Raw genomic sequence first — 21,319 nt, forward strand, 5'->3', positions numbered from 1 at the left:
TGTATATATATGCATAACTGAATCATTTTACTGTACAGGAGAAATTAACACAACACTGTAAATCAGCTATATTTCAATAAATTTTTAAAAAAATCTACAGCTATGGTCACATACTACAACATGGATGAACCTTGAGGACACTACGCTAAGTGAAACAAGGCAGTCACAGAATGACAAATAATGCATGATTCCACTCATTTAACGTATCTAAAGCAGTCAATCTCACAGAAGCAAAAAGCATAATGGTAGTTGCCAGTGGCAGGGATATGTGGGGAATGGGGAGTTACTATTCAATGGGTCTAGAGTTTCAGTTTGTGCAAAATGACAAAGTCTTAGAAATCTGCTTTCAACATGTGTATGGTTAATATTTGCACTATACACCTAATGGTTGAGGGTAAATTCCATGTTGTGTTTTTTAATCACAATTTAAAAGATCTATAGCTATGAGCAGCTTAACAGCTGCGTCTCACGCATCTTAGTGCTGCTGCAAAGAAGAGTTTGAAGACATATATACTATAAAGGAAAATGTCTACAGCCATAGCTCTAGTAAGAGGAATGACAAACATGGGCAAAAGATATGAATAGACATTTCACCAAAGAGGCCATACAGATGGTAAACCTGCAGATGAAAAGATGACCAACACTGGCAGTCATTAGGGAAATAGAAATTTAAACTACAGTGACAAGACAGACCACAGAATGGGAGAAAATATTTGCAAATCATATACCTAATAAGGGCCTAGTATCTAAAATATGTAAGGAACTGTTACAACTCAACAATAAAAAGACAACCCAATTGAAAACTGGGCAAAAGCTTGAATAGACATTTCTCCAAAGAAACTACGCAAATGGTCAATAAACACATGAGAAGATGCTCAAATCATAACTCATCAGGGAAATGAAAAATCAAAACCACAATGAAAGACCACTTCACTCCCAGCAGGATGGTTAGAATCAACAAGACAGATAATAACAAGTGTTGACAAAGATGTAGGGAAACTGGAACCCTCATACACTGCTGGTGAGAAGGTAAAATGGCGCAGCTGCTTTGGAAATCAGTTTGGCAGTTCCTCAAAAGGCTAAACATAGAATTACCATACGACCCAGCAATTCAACTCTCAGGAAAATACCCAAAAGAAAACACACATACATACATACAAAAACTTGTACAAAAACATTGTTAGAAATATTATTCATAACAGGCAAAAGTGGAAACAACCCAAATGTCCATCAGCTGATGGATAAACAAAATGTGGTAATCATACGATAGAATATTATTCAGCCATACAAAGGAATGAAGTGCTGACTCATATTACAACATGGATGAACCCGCGAAACATTATGCTTAGTGAAAGAAGCCAGTCACAAAGGGCCATATATTATAAGATTTCATTTCTATGGGCAAATCCATAGAGACAGAGGACAGTAGTTGCCGGGGGCTGGGAAGAAGGCTGAATTGGGAGTGACTGGTAATGGGTACCTGTCACTCTTTTTGGAGGGATGAAAATGCTTTGGAAATACAGATAATGATGATAGTTGCACCTACATGAGAATATACTAAAAACCATTGAATTATATACTTTAAAAGGGTGAGTTTTATGGTGTGTGAATTACATCTAAAAAAAATTTGAACACAATGAGAACATACCTATCAGAATGGATAAAATTAAAAATAGTGATAAGAGCAAAGAGTAATGATGCAAAAAACTGGATCACTCATACATTGTTGGTGGGAATGTAAATGATTCAGTCACTTCGGAAAACAGTTTGCAAGTTTCCTTTAAAATGACAAATGAACTCATCAGATGACCCGGCATATGACACTCTTGGCCATTTACTGTAGAGAAATGAAAACTTTTTTTTTTTTTTAAGTGGCATACCCTTTTTTTAAAAATTTATTTTTTATTTTTGGCTGCACTGGGTCTTCGTTGCTGCACACGGGCTTTCTCTAGTTGAGGCAAGCAGGGGTTACTCTTCCTTGCGGTGCTCAGGCTTCTCATTGCGGTGGCTTCCTTTGTTGCGGAGCACGGGCTCTAGGCGCATGGGCTTCAGTAGTTGTGGCACGCGGGCTCAGTAGTTGTAGCTCGCGGGCTCTAGAGCACAAGCTCAGTAGCTGTGGGGCATGGGCCTAGTGGCTCCGTGGCATGTGGGATCTTCCCGGACCAGGGCTCAAACCCGTGTCCCCTGAATTGGCAGGCGGATTCTTAACCACTGTGTCACCAGGGAAGTCACCTTTTTTTTTTTTTAATTTATTTTTGGCTGCACTGAGTCTTCATTGCTGCGCGCGGGCTTTTCACTGCGGTGGCTTCTCTTGTTGTGGAGCACGGGCTCTAGGCGTGCAGGCTTCAGTAGTTGTGGCGCACGGGCTTAGTTGCTCTGTGGCATGTGGGATCTGCCCGGACCGGGGCTCGAACACGTGCCCCCTGCACTGGCAGGCAGATTCTTAACTACTGCGCCACCAGGGAAGTCCAAGAAATGACAACTTCTGTCCACTCAAAAACCTATGCATGAATGTTCAGAGCAGTTTTCATTATAGCTAATAACTCAAAACCAACCAATGTCCTTCAGTGAGTGAATAGTTAACCAAATGATGGTCCACCATACCATGGAGTATTACTCAGCAATGAAAAGAAAAACAACTTTGGATGAACCTCAGGGAAGTTATGCTGAGAGAAAGAAAATAATCTCAGCAAGTTCCTTAAACTGTATGGTTCTACTGATATAACACTTGAAATAACAAAATTCTGGAGACAGAGAACAGATGAGTGGCCACCAGGGTTTGGGAATGGACAATGGAGAAGTTGTAGCTATAAGGAGTACCACGAGGGAGCCCGAGGTGATGGGACGGTTCTGTATCTTGACTGTGCTGATAGCAACAGGAAGCTACACACACACAAACAAGTGCATTATGTGTAACTGGTGACTCAGCTCTGTGCATTTCACCAGTGTCATTACCCGGTTTTGCTATTGCACTAGTTATACAACATGTTCAACTGGGAAGAATGGGTGAGGGGTACCAAGGACTTCTCTCCATTTCTTTGCAACAGCCAGTGAATCTATATTTATTCCAAAATAAGAAGCGTGTGGGGTTTTTAAAGTAACTACATGGGGTATTAGTCAATGCTTAAAAGTAATGACTGTGTTTCAATAAAGGTCAGAATTGAAGGCAGGAGTCAAGAAGAAATGACAGCCTGCACAGTACAGCCACAAACCATCACCTCTACAACATGTCAGAGGAATCCTCCTTTTAGTGTGAACTGCATACACCTGATAACAAGTCAGGAATTTCTGGTGCAGACCCACTAACTTGTGTGTCCTCACTTGTCCTCTAATCCCCCGCGTGCAGCTCTGCTATCCTAACCTACCCTCATCCTCATCTCCAGGCTTCCATTCATGCTCTTTCCTGTCTGAATTCATCTTCTCTCCACTTATGCAAATCCTTCCCACTGGGTCATAAGGCCCTGCAGCAGTATCCATCTTTCCACATGGGTTAATTGTATCTCTCTAACTAGATGCTTGAGTTCAGACACCAGGTCATCTTCCTCTACCATATCCTCCATAATACACCATACAATGCTGAGAACGTAAGGAGTATCAAAGATCTCTGTTGATGGAATAAAGGCCTGCCTGCCTCAAGATCTTTTATTATCACTCTTGCAAGCTAGGTGATGGAGAACGGGTACACACAGGGGCATGAAAGCCAAGACAACGTTTCACACGTAATTGCAACTGTGTACTTTTAAAATCATCATCTCAGTTGCTTTTTTTTTTTTTGCGGTACGCGGGCCTCTCACTGTTGTGGCCTCTCCTGTTGCAGAGCACAGGCTCCGGGACGCACGGGCTCAGCGGCCATGGCTCACGGACCCAGCCGGTCTGCGGCATGTGGGATCTTCCCAGACCGGGGCACGAACCTGCATCCCCTGCATCGGCAGGCAGACTCTCAACCACTGCGCCACCGGGGAAGCCCCTCAGTTGCTTTTTATTACAGGGCTATGAATGATGCATAGGAGGCATAATCTGATCCATTTTACGGATGAGGAAACTTAGTTCAGAGTGGCTAAGTGATATACAAAATCACAATTGGTACTGAGTCAGAGTTAGAAACCAAGACTCATCCTAAAACCTTAACGAGACGCAAATTGCCACTTTAAACTTTTTTTTTAAAAATTACTGCTCTCTTCCCTTTTGCGGCCACTGCTGAAGCACCAGCGGTCAAAATGAAGTGCAATCCCTTTGTGACTCTGACCCAAGCGAGAACAGGAAAAGGCATTTCAATGCGCCTTCCCACATTCGCAGGAAGATTATGTCTTCCCGTTTCTAAAGAGCTGAGACAGAGGTACAATGTCCGATCCATGCCCATCCGAAAGGACGATGAAGTTCACGTTGTACAAGGGTACTACAGAGGGCAGCAAATTGGCAAAGTAGTCCAGGTTTACAGGAAGAAATATGTCATCTACGTGGAACGAGTGCAGTGGGAGAACGCTAACAGCACGACTGCGCATGTGGGCATTCACCCCAGCCAGGTGGTTATCACCAGACTAAAACTGGAGGAAGACCGCAAAAAGATCCTCGAACGTAAAGCCAAATCTCACCAAGTAGGAAAGGAAAAGGGCAAATATCAGGAAGAAACAATTGAGAAGATGCAGGAATAAAGTAATCTTGAATACAACTTTCATTAAAAACTGTTAAAAATGAAAAAAAGGGCAAATTATTAGTAAATTAAGATGCAAATATTCCCAAAATGAAGTGTAACTTTTGCAACCCAAAATATGGTACTTAGCCAACACCTTGGGGTGGCTGAGGCCCTATATGAAGAGGAAAAAGGAAAAGCCTTAAAAAGTGGGGATAGAAGGGCAGACTGTGATCAGGGAACAATTGGAGGAACACAGGAAAAGCCCCACTTCCAAACATATCCTGAATCCAGCCATACCTCTCCAGCACCACCGCTGTCCCCTAGACCCTGCCTCCATCACTCAGAGCACATCACTCCACTCAACAGCTCCCCGAAGCACAAAGATCTAAACTTGACCTTGCTTAGAAAGCTCTAAATGGTCCGGGTCCTGCTCACCTCTCTAGACTCATCTCATTCCATTCGTCCCCACCAACAATGCTCCCTTCACACCTTTCCATCCCTCAAGCATGCCTAGCGGGGTCTTGCACAGCGGCACTGGCTGCTTCTCCTGCCTGGAATGCTTTGCCACCTGACCTTTGTACAGCTTGCCCTGTCATTCAGACTTCAGTGTAGGTGTCACCCCCTCAGCCTAAAGTAGTTGCTAATTCCTCTTTGTCACTTACCACCCTCTTAATTCTTTGCCAAACATCATTAACTGACATGTTTCTTATTGACTGATGTATTGATCGATGTAGTGATTGTCTCTCCCTCATCCCACTACAGTGTAAGCTCTAGGAGGGCAGGGAACTCTTTTCTCTTTTTTTTCTTTTGTATTCCCAGTGCCTGACATATAGCAGGTATTCAATAAATATGTGTACAGTGAAGGTCTGAAGGAATGAATGAATGAAAAAGACCACCACCCTACCTCCTTCACAGTTCTGGTTCTACCTGGCCAATGAATGACCTATTAATGGCAATCTAAAAGTTACTAACATTCAACTAGAGGATAGGTAAATAGCATGATCCTTGATATCACAAAAGGTACTTTGAAAACAGTAAACCGCTGACCCTTGAACAACACGGGGGTTAATGCACGTATAACATAGTTGGCCCTGTGCATCCTCAGACTCAACTAACCATGGACCGTGTAGTACTGTATTTACTACTGAAGAATATCTGCATATAAATGGACCCGTGCAGTTCAAACCTGTGTCATTCAAGGATCAACTGTATTACAGATCATCTTACAAGGTCCAGATCAAGTCCCCTCTCTTCTCTGAAATCTTCCTGGGATACTCAAGCCCCATTGATCTCCCCTTTCTCTGACTTCCTAAAGCTTTTACTGCCTACACCACTCATGTGATACTTTACAACCGTCTTCTTTTTTTTTTGCGGTACGCGGGCCTCTCACCGCTGTGGCCTCACCCATTGCGGAGCACAGGCTCCGGACGCGCAGGCTCAGCGGCCATGGCTCACGGGCCCAGCCGCTCCGCGGCATGTGGGATCTTCCCGGACCGGGGCACGAACCCGTGTCCCCTGCATCGTCAGGCGGACTCTCAACCACTGCGCCACCAGGGAAGCCCTACAACCCTCTTCTGTATTTTGGTACCCATGCCTACCATGTGACAGAACCATGCTAGGTCCTGGGAATACAACAACCAGTAAAAAGGAGTTTAAATCCCGGTTGGGGGACATGAATAGTGAACCAGTATTTTCATAAACCATTGTATTTGTGATAAGTGTCACACACACACACAAAAAAGTGTGCACTAACCGCATAATCAAAGGACAAAACCAGACCAGCTGCATAAAGGAACGATAGCAAGTAGGAAGTGCGTCAGGGAAGTAACAGTCTATGAGAAGCTTTGGGAGGCAGGAGACCAGGGAGCAGGCAGGATGGAGAACATAAATAGCGTGAACTTGAAGCCCGGAGACCCTGATCCCACTTCCGGCTCCATCACTGTCCACCCACATTCCTCAGTTTGCCTGAGTTTCAACTGACTCCACTGTGATAAGAACAGAATCACGTTCAGTGTTTACAGAACCCTCAGAGAAATAAAATATAACCCCTTCGTTTTCCAGAGATGAAATTATTTAATTTCAATGAACAAGATACCTATTGAGCATATATTAATTACGTGTTAAGCATAAACATCCATCAAAGTAAATGGATTTGCCCAAGATTAACATTAGTCAGTGGGCACAGACCATATTAGAATCCACATCTGCTGAATCCCAGGCCCTGAATTCGTCTCATAGGTATCCATCACCCTCCACAATCTGGTCTATGCAACTCCCACTACTCTCACTGCCAGAAGCCCATTCCAAGCTGAAATGCTGAAACCATTCCAAGCTCCATGTTGACTCCAGGCCTTCTGAAATTCTGGGCCCCTTTGCGAGGTCACACATCCCCCCTTCCCAGCTCAGAATGTGAAGTGTCCCCCATCCACACTCAGTTCAGGTAACACCTCCTAGTTTGCCATTCACCTAGCTGGTCTAGAGCAGTGGTTCTCCAAGTCTGCAGATTCCTGGGGGATCCAGAGATCCTTCAGGGGAGCCCATGAAATCAAAACTATTTTCAGAACAATACTAAGATGTCTTGTTCACTGTGCTGACATTTGCACTGTTGGTGCAAAAGCAAAGGTGAGTAAAACTGCTGGCACCTAGTGCAAATCAAGGCAGCAGATCAAATGACACGAAGAGGCATTATATTTTTCAGTGCCTTGTGTGGGCAGAAAAGAAAAAGGCAGTTTGAGAATGTCCTTGATGATGGGACTTCCCTGGCGGTCCAGTGGTTAAGACTTCACCTTTCAATGCAGGGGAAGATTTGATCCCTGGTCGCAGAGCCAAGATCCCACATGCCTCAGGGCCAAAAAACCAAAACATAAAACAGGGCTTCCCTTGTGGCGCGGTGGTTGAGAGTCCGCCTGCCGATGCAGGGGACGTGGGTTCATGCCCCGGTCTGGGAGGATCCCACATGCCGCGGAGCGGCTGGGCCTTTGAGCCGTGGCTGCTGGGCCTGTGTGTCCGGAGCCTGTGCTCCGCAGTGGGAGAGGCCACGGCAGTGAGAAGCCCGCATACCACAAAAAAAAAAAAAAAAACCCATAAAACAGAAGCAATATTGTAACAAATTCAATAAAGACTTTAAAAATGGTCCACATCAGAAAGTCTTAAAAAAAAAAAAAAAAAGAATGTCCTTGATGAAGCAGTAAAAACCATTAATTAAATCCTGGCCCTTGAGTACACACGTTTTTAATATTCTGAAGAAATTCAGAAGCACAGAAAGCACTTCTGCTGCTTATCAAAGTACAGTGGTTGTCTCAAGGAAGAGTACTTAGGTGACTGAGTTCTGAGTTGAACTAGTGGCTTTCTTTGTGAAAGACTATTTTTACTTGAAAGGATGAATGACAGAAAAACTATGGATTTGAGTATTTGATAGACATTTTCTTGAAAATGAATAAATAAGCCTCTCACTTCAAGGAAAACTAGCAGTATTTGCTGCCACTGATAAAATTTGAGCTTTCACGCAAAAATTAGAATTTCAGAAAACTTGCCACTGCATGCTTGACATTTTTCCACTGCTTCAAGACTTTCCTGATGAGATCAATGGTGATAATGATGAAAAGGGGTTTTTAATATTGTATAATTAAAAGTCTCAATGTTTTCAACATCTATATAACTCCGAACGAGTATTTTTCACATGGTCAATTCATCATGTTACAAAAATCATGCATGGATTAAAAAAATCCATTCAAAGCACAAGAAAGACTATTGGATTTTCATGTAGGAATACAAAAAGTTCATTGATAAGGTTTCTGATTCTGCACTGTAACTAACTTTTAAGAAACTATCACTTTTTGAGTTTTGATGAGGTATCAAAGAAGACTAAATACAGAAAAAGTACTTAACTTACACTTAACAAGTCACAAATACTTGTTAAACTGACGTTATACTCCTCCATCCCTAAGGGATATCTTTGTTCTTGAACAAATAGTGTGGTAACCTAGACTGCCTAAGCAAAGTTCCAGGGACGTTTTAAATCAAATACTTCTAGGGCTTTATGAAAGATTTGGATGAACTGAATTATGATTTTCTTGACCCATTTGGGCTCGAATTTCACCTTAAAAACTACAGATCCAGAGAGTGGCATGGACATATATACACTACCAAACGTAAAATAGATAGCTAGTGGGAAGCAGCCGCATAGCACAGGGAGTTCAGCTCGGTACTTTGTGACCACCTAGAGGGGTGGGATAGGGAGGGTGGGAGGGAGGGAGATGCAAGAGGGAAGAGATATGGGAACATATGTATATGTATAACTGATTCACTTTGTTATAAAGCAGAAACTAATACACCATTGTAAAGCAATTATACTCCAATAAAGATGTTTAAAAAAAAAAAAGGACAATCCTCTTTCCCATTCCTATTTGCTTTTGATCATCAAGAAATAAATACTGTTCTTTCCCCCCCTGCAGTATGTCCTATGCAAGATTGACCAGATGTTCTTGATGGGCCCAGTCAAACAGGAACATCAGCTTCCAGTAGCAGTCAAGATGAAGGAAACTGCATGTAGCCTATGAGTCCTACTGATGTCAAAATCTCTGCACATAATACACAAAGCAACTACCTGAAGACTCTGAAAACTAAACAACTAGAGGCTATGGGACCTGAATCAAAGGGGGCAGAATCATTGAACTATGCAGCAAAAACTCTAGGAGAAATCTCCTATTTCTATCTAGAACATCAAGTAAAGGAGCCCCATTGTACTACACAGTAAGGGGGAAGTCCCTGGTTTTCTTCTCTTTTTCTTGTCTTTCCTCACCCAGCCTCGCACTACACCAACCCCAGTCTCAGATCTGCATTGCCGCGGTGGCACAAGAAAAACAGACACCCTAAACAGTCCTATCTATTAAAGAAATTGAATGAGTAGTTTAAAACCCTCCAACAAAAGAAGACTCCAGGCACAGATTATTTACTGATAAACTTTACGTAACTGTTACGGACTGAATTGTGTCCCTCCAAAATTCATATATTGAAGCCCTAACCCCAGTACCTCAGAATGTGACTGTATTTGGAGACAGGGCCTTTAAAGCAGTCATTAAGTTAAAATGAGCCTGTTAGGGTGGGCCCTAATCCAACCTGACTGGTGTCCTTATAAGAAGGGGAGATTAGGACAAATGGAAAGCCACTAAGGATGCTGACACACAGAGCGGGGACACTGTGAACAGGCAGCAAGAGGGAGGCCATGTGCAAGCCACAGACACCTCAGAGGAACCCAACCCTGCCAGCACACGGATCTTGGAATGCTGGCCTCCAGAACAGAGAGAGAATAAATTTCCGTTGTTTAAGCTACCCATTATGTGGTATATTGTTTTCCATAGAAAGCTAATATACAAACATTTAATGGAAAAAAATACCAATTCTACACAATCTCATCCAAAAAACAGAAGAGGAAAGAATACTTTCCAACTCATTTTGTGAGGCCAATATTATCTTGATGCCCCCTTTTTTATTATAAGAAAACTACAGGCCAATATTCCTCATGAACATACATGTATAAAATTCTCAACAAAATATTAGCAGATTAAATCCATCAATATATAAAAAATGGGATTTATCATGAGAATATAAGGGTGGCTCAAAAGTTAAAGACAAAGAGAGTTTTGAAAGCAGCAAGAGAAAAGCAACTAGTTACATAGAAGGGAACCCCATACCCACTCCAATGAGACTATCAGAGGATTTTTCATCATAAATCTTGCCAGGCAAAAGGAGTAGAATGATATATATATTTAAAATATTGAAAGAAAAAGAATTGCCAACCAAGAACACTATTCTGTCAAAATTGTCCTTCAAAAACAAAGGGGAAAAAAAGGGGCGGGGGGGGGGGAAACAAAGGGAATGTAATTGATATAGCCACTGTGGAGAACAGTATGGAGGTTCCCTAAAAAAAGAACTACCATACGACCCAGCAATCCCACTATTGGGCATATACCCTGAGAAAACCATAATTCAAAAGGTCACATGTACCCCAATGTTCATTGCAGCACTATTTACAATAGCCAGGACATAGAAACAACCTAAATGTCCATCGACAGATGAATGGATAAAGAAGATGTGGTACATATACACAATGGAATATTACTCAGCCATAAAAAGGAATGAAATTGGGTCATTTGTAGAGATGTGGATGGACTTAGAGACTGTCATACAGAGTGAAGTAAGCCAGAAAGAGAAAAACAAATATTGTACATTAACACATATATGTGGAATCTAGAAAAGTGGTAGAGATGAACCTATTTGCAGGGCATGAACAGAGACACAGACGTACAGAACGGACATGTGGAGACAGTGGGAGAAGGGGAGGGTGAGACGAACTGAAAGATTAGGATTGACATATATACACTATCATGCATAAAACAGATAGCTAGTGGGAACAAGCTGTAAAGCACAGGAAGCTCAGCTCGGCACTCTATGACAAGCTAACTGGGTGGGATGGGGGGAGTGGGAGGGAGGTCCGAGAGGGAGGGGATATAGGTATACTTATAGCTGATTCACTTCCTTGTACAGCAGAAAATAACACAACATTGTAAAGCAATTATACTCCAATAAAAAAACAAAGGAGAGATAAAGACTTCCTCAGACAAAGGCTAAGAAACTTTACCACCTGCTTTATAAGACATGCTAAAGGTAGTTCAAGTTGAAATGAAAGACACTAATTAGAAATATGAGAGCATAAGAAAGTGTGAAACTAGTTGATAAAGGTAAATATAGAGACAAAAACAATATTTTATTACTATATACTATAAAAGACAAAAGTATTAGAAACAACTAAAACTGAATGTTAACAAATATATAAAGGTCAAAGTAAACTGTGACATCAAGAATATATAATGTGGTGGGGAGGAGAGGGAAAAGACAAGATTTCTTGTATGCAAGTGAAGTAAAGTAGTTGTCAGCTTAAAACAGAATGTCATAACTATTCGATACACGATATATTACTTAAACCCTTAGTAACCACAAAGAAAATATGTATAGAAGTTATACAAAAGAAAAAAGAAAGACATTTCCACTAAGATCAGGAAAAAGACAAGGTTGCCCACTCTCACTACTATTATTCAACATAGTTTTGGAAGTTTTAGCCACAGCAATCGGAGAAGAAAAAGAAATAAAAGGAATCCAAATCAGAAAAGAAGAAGTAAAACTGTCACTGTTTGCAGATGACATGATACTATACATAGAGAATCCTAAAGATGCTACCAGAAAACTACTGAAGCTAATCAATGAATCTCGTAAAGTAGCAGGATACAAAATTAATGCACAGAAATCCTTTGCATTCCTATACACTAATGATGAAAGATCTGAAAGAAAAATTAAGGCAAGACTCCCATTTATCACTGCAACAAAAGGAATAAAATACCCAGGAATAAACCTACCTAAGGAGACAAAAGACCTGTATGCAGAAAACTATAAGACACTGAGGAAAGAAATTAAAGATGATACAAACAGATGGAGAGATATACCATGTTCTTGAACTGGAAGAATCAACAGTGTGAAAATGACTATACTACCAAAAGCAATCTACAGATTCAATGCAATCTCTATCAAACTACCAATGGCATTTTTTACAGAACTAGAACAAAGAGACTGCACAATGTGTATGGAAACACAAAAGACCCCGAATAGCCAAAGCAATCTTCAGAAAGAAAAACAGAGCTGGAGGAATCAGGCTCCCTGACTTCAGACTAGACTACAAAGCTACAGTAATCAAGACAGTATGGTACTGGCACAAAAACAGAAATATAGATCAATGGAACAGGATAGAAAGCTCAGAGATAAACCCACACACATATGGTCACCTTATCTTTGATAAAAGAGTCAAGAATATAATGGAGAAAAGACAGCCTCTTCAATAAGTGGTGCTGGGAAAACTGGACAGCTACATGTAAAAGAATGAAATTAGAACACTCCCTAACACCATACACAAAAGTAAACTCAAAATGGATTAAAGACCTAAATGTAAGGCCAGACACTCTAAAACTCTTAGAGGAAAACATAGGCAGAACACTCTATGACATAAATCACAGGAAGACCCCTTTTTTTTTTTTTTTTTTTGCATTACGCGGGCCTCTCACTATTGTGGCCTCTCCCGTTGCGGAGCACAGGCTCCAGACGCGCAGGCTCAGCGGCCATGGCTCATGGGCCCAGCCGCTCTGCAGCATGTGGGATCTTCCCGGACTGGGGCACGAACCCGTGTCCCCTGCAACGGCAGGCGGACTCTCAACCACTGCGCCACCAGGGAAGCCCGCAAGACCCTCTTTGACTCACCTCTTAGAGAAATGGAAATAAAAAGAAAAATAAACAAATGGGACCTAATGAAACTTAAAAGCTTTTGCACAGCAAAGTAAACCATAAGTAAGACGAAAAGACAACCCTCAGAATGGGAGAAAATATTTGGAAATGAAGCAACTGACAAAGGATTAATCTCCAAAATTTACAAGCAGCTCATGCAGCTCAATATCAAAAAAACAAACAAACAATCCAAAAATGGGCAGAAGGCCTAAACAGACATTTCTCCAAAGAAGATATACAGATTGCCAACAAACACATGAAAGGATGCTCAACATCACTAATCATTAGAGAAATGCAAACCAAAACTACAATGAGGTATCACCTCACACGGGTCAGAATGGCCATCATCAAAAAATCTACAAACAGTAAATGCTGGAGAGAGTGTGGAGAAAAGGGAACCTTCTTGCACTGTTGGTGGGAATGTAGACTGATACAGCCACTATGGAGAACAGTATGGAGGTTCCTCAAAAAACTAAAAATGGAACTACCATACAACCCAGCAATCCCACTACTGGGCATATACCCTGAGAAAACTGTAATTCAAAAAGAGTCATGTACTACAATGTTCACTGCAGCTCTATTTACAGTAGCCAAGACATGGAAGCAACCTAAGTGTCCATCAACAGATGAATGGATAAAGAAGATGTGGCACATATATACAATGGAGTATTACTCAGCCATGAAAGGAAATGAAATTGAGTTATTTGTAGTGAGGTGGATGGACCTAGAGACTGTCATACAGAGTGAAGCAAGTCAGAAAGAGAAAAACAAATAACCTATGCTAACACATATATATGGAATCTAAAAAAAAAAAAAAAAAGGGTTCTGAAGAACCTAGGGGCAGGACAGGAATAAAGACACAGACATAGAGAATGGACCTGAGGATACAGGGCAAGGAAGGGTAAACTGGGATGCAGTGAGAGAGTGGCATTCACATATATACACTACCAAATGTAAAACAGATAGCTAGTGGGAAGCAGCCACATAGCACCGGGAGATCAGCTCGGTGCTTTGTGTCCACCTAGAGGGGTGGGATAGGGAGGGTAGGAGGGAGACGATATGGGAATGTATGTATATGTGTAGCTGATTCACTTTGTTATACAGCAGAAACTAACACACCATTGTAAAGCAATTATACTCCAATAAAGATGTTAAAAAAAAGACAAAGGAATCAAAACCTATCCATACAAAATAAAACACAGCACAAAACACTGAAGACAGCAAGAGAGAAAAACATGGGAAAAGGAACTATAAGACAAACAAAAAACAGTGAACAAAATGCCAATAGTAAATCCTTATCAATAATCACTTTAAATGTAAATGGACTAAACTCCCCAATAAGAAGACATGGGATAGCCAAATACATACAAAAATTAAGATATAATTGTATTGGGACTTCCTTGGTGGCGCAGTGGTTGAGAATCCGCCTGCCAATGCAGGGGATACGGGTTCAAGCCCTGTTCCAGGAAGATCCCAATGCTGCAGACAACTAAGCCCGTGTGCCACAACTACTGAGCCTGTGCTCTAGCTCTCGCAAGCCACAACTACAGAGCCCTCACACCACAACTACTGAAGCCCGTGCACCTAAATCCCATGCTCCGCAACAAGAGAAGCCATCGCAATGAGAAGCCCACGCACCTCAACGAAGAGTAACCCCCGCTCGCCGCAACGAGAGAAAGCCTGCATGCAGCAATGAAGACCCAACACAGCCAAAAATAAAAAAATAAATTTATTTTTAAGAAAAGAAACAATTGTATTGTATCTAGAAGAAACTCACTTTAGATTCAAAGGCACATTGACTGAAGGTGAAGGAATGGAAAAGGATATTCCATGTGAAAGATAACCAAAAGAAAGTAGGAGTGACTATCCTAATATCAGACAAAGTAGGTTTTAAAAACTGTCTCTAGAGATAAAGGTCAGTACATAATCATAAAGTGGTCAGTTCAATAGGAAGATATAATAATTGTAAATATATATGCACTCAATGTGAGAACACCTAAGTATATAAAATATTGACAAATCCAAAGGAGAAAGTGATAGAATACAATAATAGTAGAAGACTTCAGTACCCCACTTTCATAATGGAGGTAACATTTAGATGCAGAATCAATTAAGAGTGGACTTGAACAACAGTATAGACCAAAAGGACCTAACAGACATATAGAAAACTTTTCACCCAACAGCAGGAGAGTACACATTCTTTTCAAGCGCACACAGATATGCTCCAGGATATACCACGTTACACCACATGTTAAGTAACAAACAAGTGTTAACAAATTTAAAAAGATTAAAAGTATACCAAGAGTCTTTTCTGAACACAATGGAATAATCAATAATAGAAGGAAAAGAGGGAAATTCACAAATACACCGAAATTAAACAACACACACTTGAATAACCAATGGATCAAAAGGGAATTTTTTTAAATCTTGAAACAAATGAAAATGAAAACACAACATACCAAAACTTATGGGATGCAGTAAAAGCAGTACTAAGAGAAAAGTTTATAGTGATAAATGCCTATATTATAAAAGAAGATCTCTAATAAAGAACCTAAATTTACACCTCAAGGAACTACAGAAGAACTAAACCCAAAGTTATCAGAGGAAGAAAATAATAAAGAACAGAGAAGAAATAAATCAAATAGAGACTAGAAAATAACAGAAAAGAACTAAAAGTTGATTTTTTGAAAGAAATAAATAAAATCAATAAACCCTTACCTAAACTAAGAAGGAAAGAGAGGAGACTGAAATAAATACAGAAATGAAAGCAACATTACAGTAGATACCTCAGAAGTAAGAATGATCATTAGGGACTATTTATGAACAATTATGTGAACAAATTGGAAAACCTAAAAGAAATAGATAAATTCTGAGAAACATACAACCTGTCAATACTGAAACAAGAAGAAACAGAAAAATTAAACACACCAGTAACAAATAAGGAGATTCAAACAGTAATAAAAAGACTCCCAAAAGCAAAGAGCCTAGGACCAAATGGATTCAAAGCTGAATTCTACCAACATTCAAAGAAGAATTAACACCAATCCTTCTTAAACTCATCCAAAAAATAGGAGAGGGAATACTTCCAAACTCATTTTATGACAGCAGCCTCACCTTATATCATAGCTAGACAAAGACACTGCAAGAATAGAAAACTACTGACCAATATCTCTGATGCACGTAGATGCAAAAATCTTCAATAAAATACTAGCACACTGAAATCAACAATGTATCAAAAAGTTTATACACCACAACCAAATGATATTTATCCCTGGGATGGAAGGTTGGTTTAACATATGCAAATCAAGGTAATACAGCACATTAACAAAATGAACAATTTGAAACACATGATCATCTCAGTAAGCAGAAAAAGCACTTGACAAAGTTCAACACCCATTCATGACAAAAACTCTCAATAAAATAAGTATAAAAGAAATTTATACAACGCAATACAGGCCATTTATGAAAAGCCCATGGCTAACATCATAATCAATGGGGAAAATGTAAAGCTTTTCCTACTCTTGCCAATTCTATTAAACATAATGCTGGAAGTACTAGCAAGAAAAGACATAAAAGGCATCTAAATTGAAACAAAGGAAGTAAAATTATCTCTGTTTGCAGATGTCATGATTCTATATGTAGAAAACCCTGAAGACTCCACACACACAAGAATTAGAATATATGAATCCAGTAAAGTTGCAGGATACAAAATCAACATATGCCAAAAAAAGCGGTTGTATTTCTTTACACCAACAACAATCTGAAAAGGAAATGAGGAAAACAATCCTATATATGATAGCACCAAAAAGAACAAAATACCTAGGAATAAATTTAACCAAGGAAGTGAAAGATCTATGCACTGAAAACTTTATAAGATTGATGACAGAAAGACAAAAAAAAATCAATAGAGAGGTATCCCATATTCATGGATTGGAAGAATTAATATTGCTAAAATGCCCATATTACCCAAAGTGATGTAGAGATTCAAAGCCATCATTATCAAAATTTCAATGGCATTTTTCACAGAAATGGAAAAAACAATTCTAAAATTTGTGTAGAACTACAAAAGATCTTGAATAGTCAAAGCCATCTTGAAAAAAGAACAAGCTGGAGGCATCATGGTTGCTGATTTCAAATCATATTACAAAGCTACAGTAATTAAAACAGTATGATACAGGCATAAAAACAGACCAGTGGAATAGAATTGAGAGCCCAGAAAGAAATCCACACATGTACAGTCAACTAGTCTTCAGGAAAGATGCCAAGGACACACAAGGGGGAAGAATAGTTTCTTTAATACATTGTGGGGCTTCCCTGGTGGCGCAGTGGTTAAGAATCTGCCTGCCAATGCAGGAGACATGGGTTCAAGCCCTGGTTCAGGAAGATTGCATGTGCTGTGGAGCAACTAAGCCCGTGCACCATAACTACTGAGCCTGCGAACCACAACTACTGAGCCCATGCACCACAAGTACTAAAGCCCACGTGCCTAGAGCCTGTGCTCCGCAACAAGAGAAGCCACCATAATGAAAAGCCCGCGCACCACAACAAAGAGTAGCCCCCGCTCGCCTCAACTAGAGAGGGCTCGCGTGCCACAACGAAGACCCAGTGTAGCCAAAAATAAACAAATAAGTTTATTTTAAAAAGATACAGTGTGTTGGGAAAACTGGATTCACATGCAGATGAATGAAATTGGACCCTTATCTCACACCATATACAAAAATTAACTCAACATAAAGACTTAAAGGTAAGACCTGAAACTAGAAAAAAAATCTTGACATTGGTGTGGGCCATAATTTTCTAGATAGGACCCCAAAAGCACAGGCAACAAAAGCAAAAATTGATAAATTGGATTGTATCAAAATAAAAAGCTTCTGTACAGCAAAGGAATCAATAAAATGAAAGGGCAACCTATGGATTGGGAGAAAATAATTTGCAAACCATCTATCTGGTGCAAAATATACAAGGAACTCATACAAGTAAATAGCAAACAACCTGATTTAAAAATGGATGAAGGAATTGAACAGACATACAAATGGCCAACTAATCATCAGGGAAATGCAAACCAAAGGCATAACGGGATATCACCTCATGCCTGTCACAATGGCTAGTGTCCAAAAAATGAAAGATAACATGTGTGAGCAAGGATATAGAGAAAAGGGAACACTTGTACACTGTTGGTGGGAAGGTAAATTGATGCAGTCATTATGGGCAACAGTCCAAATGGAGGGTCCTCAAAAAATGAAAAATAGAACTACCATCCAGCAAACTCTCTTCTGAGTATATACACAAAGAAAATGAAATCAGTACCTTTAAGAAATCAGTACCATGTTCATTGAATCATTAATCACAATAGCCAAGACATGGAAACAACCTGTGTCCATCAGCAAGTGCATGAAGATACATGTGGTATATACACATAAAATGGAATATTATTCAGCCATGAGAAAGAAGGAAATCCTGCCACTTGTGACAATACAGATGGACCTTGAGAGCATCATGTTTAGTGAGATAAGTCAGAAAAAGACAAATACTGTTTGGTCTCACTTATATGTAGAATTTTTTTTAAACTCACAATGAGATAGCACCACACACCTATTAGAATATCCTTTTTTTTTTTTTTAACTGACAATACCTAGTACTGATGAGAATGCAGAACAACTGGAAATCTCATACAGGGCTAATGCAAAATGGTACACTCACCCCGGAAAACAGTTTCACATTTTCTGATAAATTTAAACATACACTTACCTTATGGTCCAGCAAACCCATCCAAGGTATTTATCCAAGAGAAACAAAAATTTATTTTCACACAGAAACCATACATCTCTATTTAGAACAGCTCCAGTAGCCTAAAACTGGAAACAACCTAAGTATCTCTAACTGCTGAATGGATAAATAAAACTGTGGTACAGCCCTATAGCAGAATATTCCTAAGCAATAAAAAAGGAGTGAACTACAGATACATAAAACATAGACAAATCTCAAGTGCTAAATAAAAGAAGCCAGGCTAAAAACAAACAAAAAAAAAAAAGCAACATACATGATTCTATTCACATGACTTTCTGGAAAATGCAAAACTAGTTGGAGAAGCAACCAGAGGTTCCCAGGAGTTGAGGTTGGGGAAGGGTCTGACTATATGGCAGCAGCTCAGGGGAGGGTTTTGGCAATGATGGAACTTTTCTATATTGTGGTTGTAGTTGTGATTATACAACCATGTGTATCTGTCAAAACATAACGGTACCTGAAAAAGAGTAACTTCTGCTACATGTGGATTTTAAATATTAATTTAGAAAGTAGAAATAGAGAGGGAGAAAGAGGAGGCCTCTGCTTACTAAGGCCTCAGAGCTCCCTGAATGAGACATAATACATTCAACGAATGTGTAAGACACCATAAAAACATACCAAATATACAATAGTGAATAAAACAGATATCCCTGCCCTCGAGTAGTTTAGTCTACTTGGGAAGACAGCATCTGATGACTAGGCAAACAGGGACCAAGAGGCTTTGAACAGGATGGCTGCCATCTTTATTTATTTATTTTGGATGGCCGCCATCCTTAAATACAACAGCCGCTCCCCACCCCCACCCAGCTGTTCTCCCGCCTTCGCCTGCAGCCTCATCTGTATTCAACCCTCCACAGCCAAACGTCCTGAAGGCGTTGCCCACTCCCACTATCTCCATATCCTCTTGTCCCACTCTCTCCTCACACCCCACAACCTAGATTCTCCTCCCTCACTCTATGGAACTGTCCTCATCTCTGCCACCAAAGTCGAGTGGTTATTTGACTTCATCTTACTTGACTTCTCAACAGCTTTTGGTTCTGTCGATCACTTATCCTTCCGGAGATATTCTGTGCCGTTGACTCTCCTAGTTTTCCTCGTACCGGTCAGACCGCTCCTTCTCCACCAGTGTTAGCATTCTACACTACTCAGTCCTGCCCTAGGGCTTCTGCTCTTACTCTAAGCCCTCTCCCATGGAAGTCTCATCCGTGTCCAGTTTCAGCTGATACCTAGTTATCGATCAGACACAAAGGTATATCTTCTACTCAGAGCTCTTCTCAAAGCTCCAAAGTTACAGACACAACCACCCATTCAAGATCTCACATGGATGGCTCAAGGGCACCTCAACTCAACATGTCCAACCCTAGACTCATGAATTCCCTACCACCTGTCCTATCCCCATTTATCAGTGTTAGTCCTGGCATGCAGGCAGCCAGGAACACAGGAGTTATCTTTGACCCTCCCACCTCTTGTACCACCCAAATCCAAACCGTCATGAACAACTACTGATTTTATTTCCTAAATCTCTCTCAAGTTTGCCTGCATCGCTCCACCCCCATTGCCTCCACCCTGGTCCAACACCTATCTGGTAGCTTTCTAACAACCACTACCTGTTCTTACTATATCACCTGGATCCCCTCCTATCCAGTTCCCTACTCCTGCCACTTTGGGTGGGTTTTTTTTGGGGTGTGTGTGTGTGTGTGTGTGTGTGTGTGTGTGAATTTGTTCCCATCACCCCTTGCTTTCAAAACATCAAGGGTTTCCCATTACTGTAGAACAAAGCCCAGTCCTCACCAGGATCTATCAATCCCTGCATGGTCTGACGCCACCTACTGCTCTGGCCTCATTCTTCTCACTCACTCCCTTTCCTCCAGCCACAGGAGCTTTCTTTGGTTTCCTCAAAGGCACCATGGACCCTGCTACCACAGAGCCTTTGCACAGATTCTTCTCCCTCTCTGGATTGCTCTCATTTCCCAGTTACCCCAACATTAACTAAGATACCTCCTCATCCATCAGATTTTAGTCTCATTATCAATTCAGCGGAAAAGGCTTTCTTTACCCCTAAGTCTAGATCAGACACCCTGATAATTTCCTTTCTTTTCCTTGGAGCATTGATTTCCATTTTAAATTATAAAGTCATTAACGTGGTCTTTTGATTGTGTCCACCATCAACACTAAGACTATAAACTTCATGAGATCAGGAACTCTCTATTTTGCTCAACACTGAAACTCTCGTATCTAACACAGCAGCTGCCTCACGGTAGGCACTCAATAAATATTTGCTAAAGTTTGGACTTGGGACTTCCCTGGTGGTCCAATGGTAAAGAATCTGCCTTACAATGGAGGGGATACAGGTTCATTTCCTGGTCAGGGAACTAAGATCCCACATGCCACGGAGCAACTAAGCCCGAATGCCATAACTACTGAGCTCGTGCGCCTCAACTAGAGCCCACGTGCTGCAAACTAGAGAGCCCACGCACTCTGGAACCTTTGTGCCACAACTACAGAGCCCACACGCCCTGGAGCCTGCACACCACAATGAAGAGCCCGCGCGCCACAACAAAAGATCCCGCATGC

At 40.8% G+C, this 21,319-nt stretch overlaps 1 protein-coding gene and 1 pseudogene across 1 annotated transcript in view; one reads left to right on the forward strand and one right to left on the reverse strand.

Annotated features, from left to right (window-relative positions):
• CCDC3 (coiled-coil domain containing 3) overlaps positions 1 to 21,319 on the reverse strand; it is a 101,623-nt gene that overhangs the window by 71,307 nt on the left and 8,997 nt on the right. The window lies entirely within an intron of this gene.
• On the forward strand, positions 4,218 to 4,652 carry LOC101335899 (large ribosomal subunit protein uL24 pseudogene; annotated as a pseudogene).

The sequence above is a fragment of the Tursiops truncatus genome, chromosome 2, assembly GCF_011762595.2.
Source record: "Tursiops truncatus isolate mTurTru1 chromosome 2, mTurTru1.mat.Y, whole genome shotgun sequence".
NCBI classification, from domain to species: domain Eukaryota; kingdom Metazoa; phylum Chordata; class Mammalia; order Artiodactyla; family Delphinidae; genus Tursiops; species Tursiops truncatus.